Consider the following 10,211-nt stretch of genomic DNA (forward strand, 5'->3'; position numbering starts at 1 on the left):
GTAGCTGTCTCATGACCACAGGGGGCAAGCCGATATACTGAGGATGGAGGCTGGGGTGGAAAAATAACAAGAGCTTGGGGTTTTGAGTAGGGAAACCCCCTCTTCTCCTGTCTCTGCTTTACTCTCCTACTACTTCACACTCACACTTCTGACACTAGTGTGTGTGTGCGTTTCCTCACACCAAGCAATTCTCTGTGACAGTGTTAGCGAGGCAGCTAGGTATTAACACAGGAAGGGAGCTGTGGGAATTGGACATCCAGCCTGACAAACCAGGGGCTGTTTGCTTCACTAGAAGTTACAGCTTCGCACACTCCCAGGGCATCCTCCGCCCTCGGGACATATCCCCTGAAGCAGGCAGGGTCACTACTGGTCACCACCTGGGGAAGAAAGATAAGAAGCAAGAGAAATCCTCTGCTGGGCGCATGCCCAGTCCAAGTCAGGTTGGCGCAGGGGGAGGTGCTTCCATGAGGCTTGTTGGTGACCATAATGGGGAGAACCAAGCTTGAGAAAGGAGTTGATTGGATAAGGGACAGAGAAACCACAAAGATCTAGGAAATTGATTGGTTAGGGGCTGGACCCATCAGAAGCCCAGGAAAGACTGGGAAGGTGATTGGTTATTTTGAAAAAGTTCCTGGTCCTTCCCAAGCTCAAGACAATATAACCCAGCTTAACAAAGAGCTCTGGCTCTTTCTCACTTGGTAACACTTGCTCACCCTGTTTGCCCTAGTCTTCTCTCTCCACAGCAGCCGCATGGGCCTAACAGCCTGGGGCCTGGGCTCCCAGCACAAGCCTGGGTACAGCCATGCAGCGCCAGCTGAGCGCAAACTCAGACTAAGCTAGCCGGATGAGGACAGGCATGGACTGAGCCAAAGGTGCAATACATCTGGACTCTGGCCCTGCTTCTGGACCCGATGAAGGCAGGCTGCACTTTTCTCACAACAGGATGGATGAAGATGAGACACTGGGGCCTGTGGGCAGCCTTCTATTTCCACCCCAACAAACGTTACAACTAGACCACATCCTCCCATCACTGAGTCTCCTGGATTGCTTCCCCATGTTCATCGGCAGCATCAATAGCTGAGTGTCCTACAATTTAACTCAATCCTGACACTATCTACCTGGAGATAGCATCAGATCCCACAGGTGAGGGGCCAGTCCCATGAACTCAGGGAAACAGGTTTCCCAGTTTACATAAGTGTATTATGTAAGAAAGGACACAGATGAACAGGCAGATGAAGAGTTATAGAGGGTCCCAGGGACAGGAACTGTGGAGTTGGGGTATGTCACCAATTTGGAAGCTCCCTAAACCCTGTAGTTTTGGGATTTTATGGTGGTTCCTTGTTATCAATTATTAAGTCCATTTCCATTTGGAGACTGGGGATGGCCTAAAATTTCTAAGCTAATCATGGTTTGACCAGCCCCCATCCAGGGGCCAGTCAGGAGTCAGTCACCTCATAGAACAAAAGATGTCCTAGTGCTTTTATCACTGGGAAATCATAGGGTTTCAGGAGCCCTGTGTCAGGAAGATATCCTATATAATAAGAGCCTAATATGCAAATTGTCCCTTCCACTGGGAGTTCAACTAGGGGGGCGGGGCACCAGTGGCGGCAGGAGGCCAGGGAAAGGGAGGTGCCTAGGCCAGCAGTTGCTAGGGACCCTACCTGTGCATGAATTTCATGCACTGGGCCTCTAATATATATATATATATATATATATATATATATATATATATATATATAAAAGAGATGTGGGTACAGGGGATTTAATATATATATTAAAGGCCCAGTGCACAAAATTCATGCACTGGGGGAGGGGGGGGGCAGGGTCCCTCAGCCTGGCCTGCACCCTCTCACAGTCTGGGACCCCTCGGGGGATGTCTGCCTGCCGGCTTAGGCCTACTCCCCCACCCCGAGTATCGGGCCTAAGCCAGCAGTCAGACATCTTCTTGCAGTCTGAGGCTCTCACAGTCCAGGACCCCTCACTCATGACTGCAGCGGAGGTGGGAGAGGCTACCGCCACTGCACTCACCCGCGTTGAGCGTCTGCCCCCTGGTGGTCAGTGCGTGTCATAGCGACTGGTAGTTCGGCTGTTTGGTCGATTTGCATATTAGGGTTTTATTATATAGGCTATATTTCCTGGTATTTCACAGTCTTGATGACCATAATAAGCCAACTTTGCAAAACTCTTTCCTCTGGACTTTTGTTATTTAAAAAAAAACCTGATGAATTATTCAGCCATTTAAATGAACAAATGGCCATTTCTGAGTAGCGCAAGAAAAATTTTGTCTACCATAGACAGAATTTTATAATTTGGGGGAAGCCTTTTAACTCTATGGAAGGGAAGCGAAGTGTTGCCACCTTGAGGCTGCCTTTTTGAGATATTGATGTTAAGCTGTTTATTAAGAAACAAGACTGAGAAAGAACCCTTGACCCTCCCCATTCCTGCCTGAGGTTGAGACGACAAGGCCTGCTCCGGGAGGGAATGTTAGGGTGCTTGCCTTAGCCTAATTGGGATTAAGTATGGTAAATAGAGGGTTCCAGACAGGGACCTGTTGGCTAGAACCCCCGTGTCCACATCTCTGAGTGTCTGGCAAGAATTCCCTGGTCATGCCCGCTCTGCTCTTCCTCAGTCACCTGTAAACCACCCTCTTCATTTCTGAAACCTAAGCCCACCCCCCTCCCCTTCTCCTCTGTCCACACTGTCTCACCATCCTTGGAATTTTCATGCTTATGTGAATGCCCCATGTGCAAGTATTAAAACTTGATTTTCTCCTGTTAACTGGCCTCTGTTAATTTGATTATTAGTCCCTCAGAAGAACTTGGAAGGTAGGAGGAAACGTATTAATATTTTTAGCCTCCACATTATTCATAGACGTCCTTCCTCTGATTTACTTCATATTTTATAATTATTAGCACACATCTTGGAGAGGGGGAGACATTCATTTCTGGGTGTGTGTTTTTCTCATTTTCTGTATTTTTCACAACATCTACAAATTGAATTTCTTGAATGTGTAGAAGGTGCTGGAGACTCTGTGGACCATCAGGCAGGCCAGTGGAGATGGCTGTGCGCCTCAGACACTGCGGGTAAGTGTGGGGCTTTGTAAGTCTTGCTCCGTTAATCCAACTGAGGAGCAGGGAACCTGTGTGCATTGTAAACATCTGCTGCCAAGAGCGGTGGGAGGAGCACGGAGACCACTGTATGAGATGTTGTGAGTGTGGAACATGGACATAGGTGGGAGGATACACATTATGTCAACGCAGGTTCAAAACAGCGTTAATGATGGGCAAGTTCTTCCGATGGCTGTAAATCGCCTTTTCTAAAGACCCTCCCTTAGCATCACATTTTAAAGGGAAATGAACACTCATGAGTTCCAGTGGGATTTCCCGTTTTCTCTGGAATTCCCTCATATCCAAGCGGCCATACTGCTCAAGTCAGGCTATCTCAGTTCAGACACAGAAAAGAATGTGGGCCAAAATCCATTTGTGAATATATCCTTTAGAAAATTGCAGCCATATGTTTGCGGGGATCATTTTCCTATGCACGCAGTACCTAGCTGTGCCCACAAGGTGGCGGGAGTGGCCACTGAATGCAAACCTGGGCCTGAGTGGAAACAGATTTATGGGAAACGTAATCTTTTAGCTCTGCACAGCTCACAATCAATCTGTTGTTTCAAAAATGTGCAATTTCCTAGGTTCTTGAACAGCCTAGTTCTGCTTATTAACATAGGAAGGAGACAGGCTATAAAATGATCTGCAGAAACGAGAGCGTGAGCCCAAGAATGGAGGGCAGCTGAAGGCGACTGGGTGATTAACAGGAGACCAGACAGGGCGGCCTGGGCTCCGGTGCCTCCGGCCTCACCTAAGCCACTCTGCAGCGTCGGCCTCTGTTTTCTCAGATGAAGTAAGGAGAGGGCTGTGTGTGTGGTACCCATCCACTCTCGGATTTCCCTTCCGCCGGAAATCCTCTGATTTATGGTAAGGAGGTTATTTACACAGTCTGATGCGAGGCGAGGGTCTGAACCGATATGGTCTCCGTAGGAAAGGAAAAGAAAATTGTAAAAGATTATTGCTCTAGGATCCTTGAGGATAAATAAGTGTCACGTTTCTTTATTTGTTTAAAGTCAAATCAAACCAGAACTCTGGGAGGCAAGGCGTGGGGAGCTGCAGGAGGCTGCTCTCCTGAGGACCTCTTCCCTGAGGGGGCGGCAGTTAACTTCTCAGGGGTTCCCCCACTTCCCCAGCCTGCTCACTGAATTGCCCTGCGGGAGGGAGATGCCGAGCACAGAAAAACATCCATCATGTTTAGTGGGTGGATGTTTCTGAGCCCGAATGTCAGGGGAGACTTTTGGCATTCTTTTTTTTTTTTAATATATATTTTATTGATTTTTTTACAGAGAGGAAGGGAGAGGGATAGAGAGTTAGAAACATCGATGAGAGAGAAACATCAATCAGCTGCCTCCTGCACATCTCCCACTGGGGATGTGCCCACAACCAAGGTACATGCCCTTGACCAGAATCGAACCTGGGACCTTTCAGTCCACAGGCCAATGCTCTATCCACTGAGCCAAACCGGTGAGGGCAACTTTTGGCATTCTTAATTTCAAACATGGAGACGTGAAAATAAGCTGCACTTGGGGGGAGTTGGGGCATTTTGCTCATTCACTCATTCACTCATTCACTCATTCACTCATTCACTTCCTCTTTTGTTGGAGGAGAGATGAGTGCCAGGCAGCAGGGAGCTGTGATTGCAGGTCTCCTCTTGGACTTTATGGTCAAGTCAAGCCCAGGAGGCAGACAGTGGAGCTAAGGAGCTGGTGATAAGGCGGTGACTCGGCATGTGGGCACACAGTGTGGCAAGTGCCCGAGGCTGCCATGAAAGCTGGGGGTGCTGTAGGGCAGCCCCACGATGTCTCATCTAAACGAACCTTTCCCCAGCGTCTCTGCTTCCTCTTCCCGCTGGTCTCTGACTTGCTTTGCTGCTAAGTGTGTCAGGTGCGTGTTCAGTCACTATCCCCTGCTATCCTCTGTGTCTCGGGCAGGCCACAGGCCCTGGGCTAAAGAGTGAATAAGTCTGTGTTGTACCCACTACCATCATGGAGCTGAATGAAGTCTACCACCCTAGCTAGTGACCTTGGGCAAGTTAACTCATTTCTTTAAGCCTCAGTTTATGCATCTGTATCATGGGAATAATGATACACCCTACTTGTAACAAATCATATAAATATTTGATTTATATGTCCATGTATGCATAATAATATATTAAGTATAAAGTATAAAGCATGGATAATGATATAAATCATATAAATCATATAAATATTATCATAACTGTAATAAATTTTAAGTGCTTAGCACAGCAATTAAAGCAATACTTGCTACCCGTTACGGTAATTATTAATTTTTCAAGAGCTCAAGTCTATTTGAGGAGGCAAGCTGATAACTGGGTGCTAGTATACACTGCTGGAGAGGAGGTAGGTATAAAAGGATCGGGCACCTGGGATAGAATTCAGGGGCCGCTTTGAGAAGGAAATGACTCTTGAATTATTTTAGGAATTTGCCCGACACCTCATCTGCCATAAAAAAGAGAGAGAGAAAGGAAAGGAGGCGAGATGGTCAGGGAAGGAGTGTCCCTTCTTCACAGAAGGAATAGCCAGGCCAGGGCTGGGAGGCCAGCTGTCTTCTCTGCGTGCTCAGGCATTGAAATAACCAAGCAGCAGGGCACCTCACTGTCCCATGGCTCCATGTACACGAAGGCTGTGGGGCGGAGCCCAGGGCGTGTGAGGACAAACACTCAGGTCTGTGCTGGCTACGGGAGGATGGGCTGACTTCTGTGTCCACATGAAGCCATGCAGCCGGTTCCACTGACTTTCCACCGGTTAATGATGTTTGGACACCGGAGAGAAACAACCTAAAAGAGATGGATGGCAGTTGCTCTCTGCATTGTCTCAGGGCCGTGGCTGCTGCCTGTGCAGGGCCGTGGCTGGGAGGGACGGAGAGGTCTGCAAATGGGGGGCGGGGGAGCACGGGATTGGGAGCAGAGAGAAGCCAGAGCGACTCCTGGGCTTGGGGAGTCCCTGTGCTTGAGGCTTCCCGGCCAGATTAAATCGTGAGGCGAGGCCATCTGCCCTCAGTGCCTCTTGAAAGTCTGCCGTTTCACTTTGTGTCTAGTGGCTGCCAGTGTGATCAGCATCATGTGTGGCTGTAGTAGGATATGGAGGCAGCATCTTTCTAAATAGTTAACTTTTTCTTTCAAATTCCTGCAGAATGAACTCATCAGAGCTGCTGTCACACTTTACCGGCTGGTGACTGCCCCCAGGAGACCCCAGCTGGCCCTGCTCCCCCACGGCTGCCCATGGTGCTCATGGTCCATTCAACCTGCTCTCCACTTTTCAAGTCCTGCTGGTCACCAGTAATGCGGAGAGAGAAGAGGCATGGGGGACCTTTCTGGACAAAACTTCATCTCCCCAAATAGATGGTGGTTTGGGAGGCAACGGACATGCCCACAGCCTGGGCACAGGGCTCCTCTGTGGGCACCGCCCTGTGTCCTGAGCCTCAGCTCTAACTTGCAAGAGATCAGCGTCCTTAACCAATCAGGAACTAATTAACTTCTAACTGCAACTGTGGAGGCTAAAAAGTATTAATACTTTCCCTTCCACCTTCTAAGTTCTGGGTGGGCTAATCATCCAATTAACAGAGACAGATGAACAGAAGGAAGGTAAAGTTTTCATCCATGCACATGGGCAATTCACATAGGCATGAAAATTCCAGAGATAGAGAGGCAACATGGGTATCTGTGACATTTTTGGAGAAAGGGGGGAAGGGGCATTAGATTTCGGGAGTGAGCATGGGATTTACATGTAGTCGAGAAGAGCAGAACACACGTGCAGGGAAATTCTTGCCAGTGACTCAGAGACAATGGGCACAGGGACCTGGCGAATGGGAAGGATTTGAGGTGACTGAGCCGAGGCTCCCTTCAACGCAGGGCTCTCCGTCTGCCTCTCCTGGCAGGACAGGGGGAGGGCCAGCAGTTCTTCCTAAATCTTTTGTTTCTTAATAAACAGCTCGAAATCAATATCCCAAAGGCACCTTCACGGGGGCCAAATTTTGGTTCCCTTCCCAAACATGTTACATGTGACTGGCAGGAGGCGTGGAGCGATGCAGAAACACCAAAGGGCAAGGTAAATAGACTGGCCAGCCCAGGGGTGGGCAAACTGTTTGACTCGAGGGCCACAATGGGTTCTTAAACTGGACCGGAGGGCCGGAACAAAAGCATGGATGGAGTGTTTGTGTGAACTAATATAAATTCAAAGTAAACATCATTACATAAAAGGGTACGGTCTTTTTTTTTTTTTAGTTTTATTCATTTCAAACAGGCCGGGTCCGGCCCGAGGGCCGAAGTTTGCCCACGGCTGGGCCAGCCTGTCATCCAGGAATGGCCGCTGTTAACCTTTGCTAATATTTCTTCCCAGTTCATTTCATGGAATGTGTTTAGAGCTGTTTGGAATTTTTCCACACAAATGATTTTTATGATTCCATTTGTGTTTAATTTCATCTTATTTATGAATCCTTCAATATATTTTGTATATTAAAGTATTCATTCTATTAGATTATAAAAATAATCTACTATGTTCATTGTGAAATGTTTAGACTTAAGGTCTATCTGTCCTTGTAAAAAGTTTCTATACCTTTTAAGCCCTCGGACACATAGAAAATAATGAAAAACCTTCCAATTCTGAGAAGTTAGCAGAGCACAGGTAAGGAGTGTATAAAAACAGAACGCTGTACACGAAAGTCCTTCATGCAGAAATGTGAGAACAAAATCCTAAGAACAATATTAGCAATAGAATCAGTATCATCCAAGGAGACGATGCCTGTTCTGACGGGGGAAGTGGTGTTCTCTCTGAGTCACGGGAAAGCACCCCAGGGACCCACGCATGGAGGCTGTGGAGCCGCACAGGCTGCCCTGGGTCCTGCTCCTCCTGTTGAGGAAAAGGTGCAGCCTTGTCTGCCTCAAGCCCAGACATAGGGCCAGAGTCCAGAGAGCCTGTACCGTGGGTGTAGGCCACATCCGTCCCCATTCCCGGCTTGGCTGGTGGGTGGGTAGTCATTCCCGCTGGGCCCTCGGTGGCTGTCCGGGCCCCTGGCTGTGAAGGGAGAACACTGGGAGTGAGCATGCATTATGGAGACGAGGGCTCTTTGTTAAGCTGGGATTATATTATCTCGGGCTTGGGAAGGACCAGGCACCCTTTCAAACTACCCAGTCACCTTTCCCATCTTTCCCAGGCTTCTGAGGGCCCAGTCCTAGCCAGTCCATTTCCTATATCTTCTGGGATTCTGTATCCCCTGTCCAATCCGATCCTTTTCCCAGGCTAGACAGACAGGCCTCATAGTAGAAGCACCGCCCCCAGCGCCATCCTGACTTGGACTGGGCATGAGCCCAGCAGAGGAATTTCTCTACTTATCTTTCTTCCCCAGGTGATGACCTGCCTGCCTTGGGGGATTAGGTCCCCGAGGGCGGAGGATGCCCTGGGGGGTGTGAAGCTGTAACTCCTAGTGAAGCAGACAGGCTTATTGTCCCATTCAGTGCCCTGGCTTCTTAGGCTTAATGTCTGGTTCCTGTGGCTCCCTCCTGTATTAATATCTCACTACCCACACTAACACCTTGAAGATGTGGGGCTTTATTTTTGTTTTGTCCAGAAACCCAGGGATGATTTAGTCTTAGAAATAAAATAGTAATGACTACATTAATAGTTTAGAAGAAACGACCATAACAAAATCTTGACATTACTAAAGTAGTTTGGAAATATTCCTGGAAAAAAGAAGACTACTTGGTAAACTGGCAACTACAAGGCAATTCCTAAGACAAAGAACATCTTTCTGAAGCCACAGGGCAAAACACCAAAGGCATCTGCCCCAGGTGCATTACAAACCAGGATGTCTGCAGTCCTCCTGACAGCCCAGCCCACAGAAATGCACAGATTTCAATCTTCTTACTATCCACCAGCAACAACCAACTGGAAGTTAAATTAAAAAAAAGTATCAACAAAATGCAGGAAACATCTATGTATATATGAAGAAAACTTCAAAATTTACTGAGATGTCTACGCAGGACTTCAAATGCATGGAGTAGATTTTCACCTGTTATCCTACACAGAAAGACTAACCATGATAAAGACGTCAGTTATCTCCTCAATCCTATATAATAAAGAGGTAATATGCAAATTAACTCTCACACCCTCACAAGATGGCTGCCTATGACCAGGGGGGCAGTTAGGGGCAACCAGGCCAGTAGAGGAGGGCAGTTGGGGGTGACCAGGTCAGCGGGGAGGGGCAGTTAGGGGTGATCAGGCTGGCACACAGAGGCAGTGAGGGGTGACCAGGCAGGCAGGTGAGCAATTAGGAGCCAGTGGTCCAGGATTGTGAGAGGGATGTCCAACTGCTGGTTTAGGCCCAAACCTGCAGTCAGACATCCCCTCAGGGGTCCCAATTTGGAGAGGGTGCAGTCTGGGCTGAGGGAACCCTCCGCCCCCATGCACGAATTTTGTGCGCCAGGCCTCTAGTTGATCTATAAATTCTTACAGATTTTTTTGACATAAAATTGGTCATTTTGTTATTAAAAAACATGCCTATTGTTCAGAGCCTCAAACAATATGTAAAACTATAAGGAAGAAAGTAGAATTAGTAAAAAAAAAATCTTACAAGAATAGAGAATACTTCTGACAATATTTGCTGAAAAATAATTTTGAAACATATGTATACATAATATGGCAGAATAACAAGGCAAGATGACACACATTTCATTCTTGGCCAATGGCCTCTACCCTACTCCAGGGAAGGGAAGGTCTCTGAAGCCTTCCCATCCGGGCAGCAGAGGGCTGGTTCTCCAAGGCAGAGCTCAGGGAGGGCAGGAAGCTGCCCTGGAGGGGGTGGGGCATTGCAGGCCAGAGGGAGCCTCACTTGGGTGGAGGTAGAAGTCCACGTGGGCTGCCCTGTGGAGTTGCCTGTCTCCATGCAATTCACAGGCGTTCACATTCTCTTCTCTGGGCTGGATTGTTAGAATATTCAGAGGCATGACTGTTCCTTCAGGTTGTATTGAACTGAGCTGTAAAGTCATCTAAAACTGCCCCATTTCTGCAGTGGCCGCTCCAACTGGTTGATTGCCTTGCCAACTGGTTCTCTGGGATGAGCTGTTCCTGTTTTCTCCCTCTTGTGAAT

The 10,211-nt window shown here is 48.0% G+C and overlaps 1 long non-coding RNA gene across 1 annotated transcript; it reads left to right on the forward strand.

Annotated features, from left to right (window-relative positions):
- The first annotated feature begins 667 nt into the window (after positions 1-667).
- On the forward strand, positions 668-7,187 carry LOC111827673. Its single transcript, XR_002831329.1, has 3 exons — positions 668-1,143; positions 3,015-3,083; positions 6,260-7,187. It is a non-coding gene; the product is annotated as an uncharacterized LOC111827673 (long non-coding RNA).
- Positions 7,188-10,211: the final 3,024 nt, after the last annotated feature.

This window comes from Myotis lucifugus, unplaced genomic scaffold (assembly GCF_000147115.1).
Source record: "Myotis lucifugus unplaced genomic scaffold, Myoluc2.0 scaffold_199, whole genome shotgun sequence".
Classification (NCBI taxonomy): domain Eukaryota; kingdom Metazoa; phylum Chordata; class Mammalia; order Chiroptera; family Vespertilionidae; genus Myotis; species Myotis lucifugus.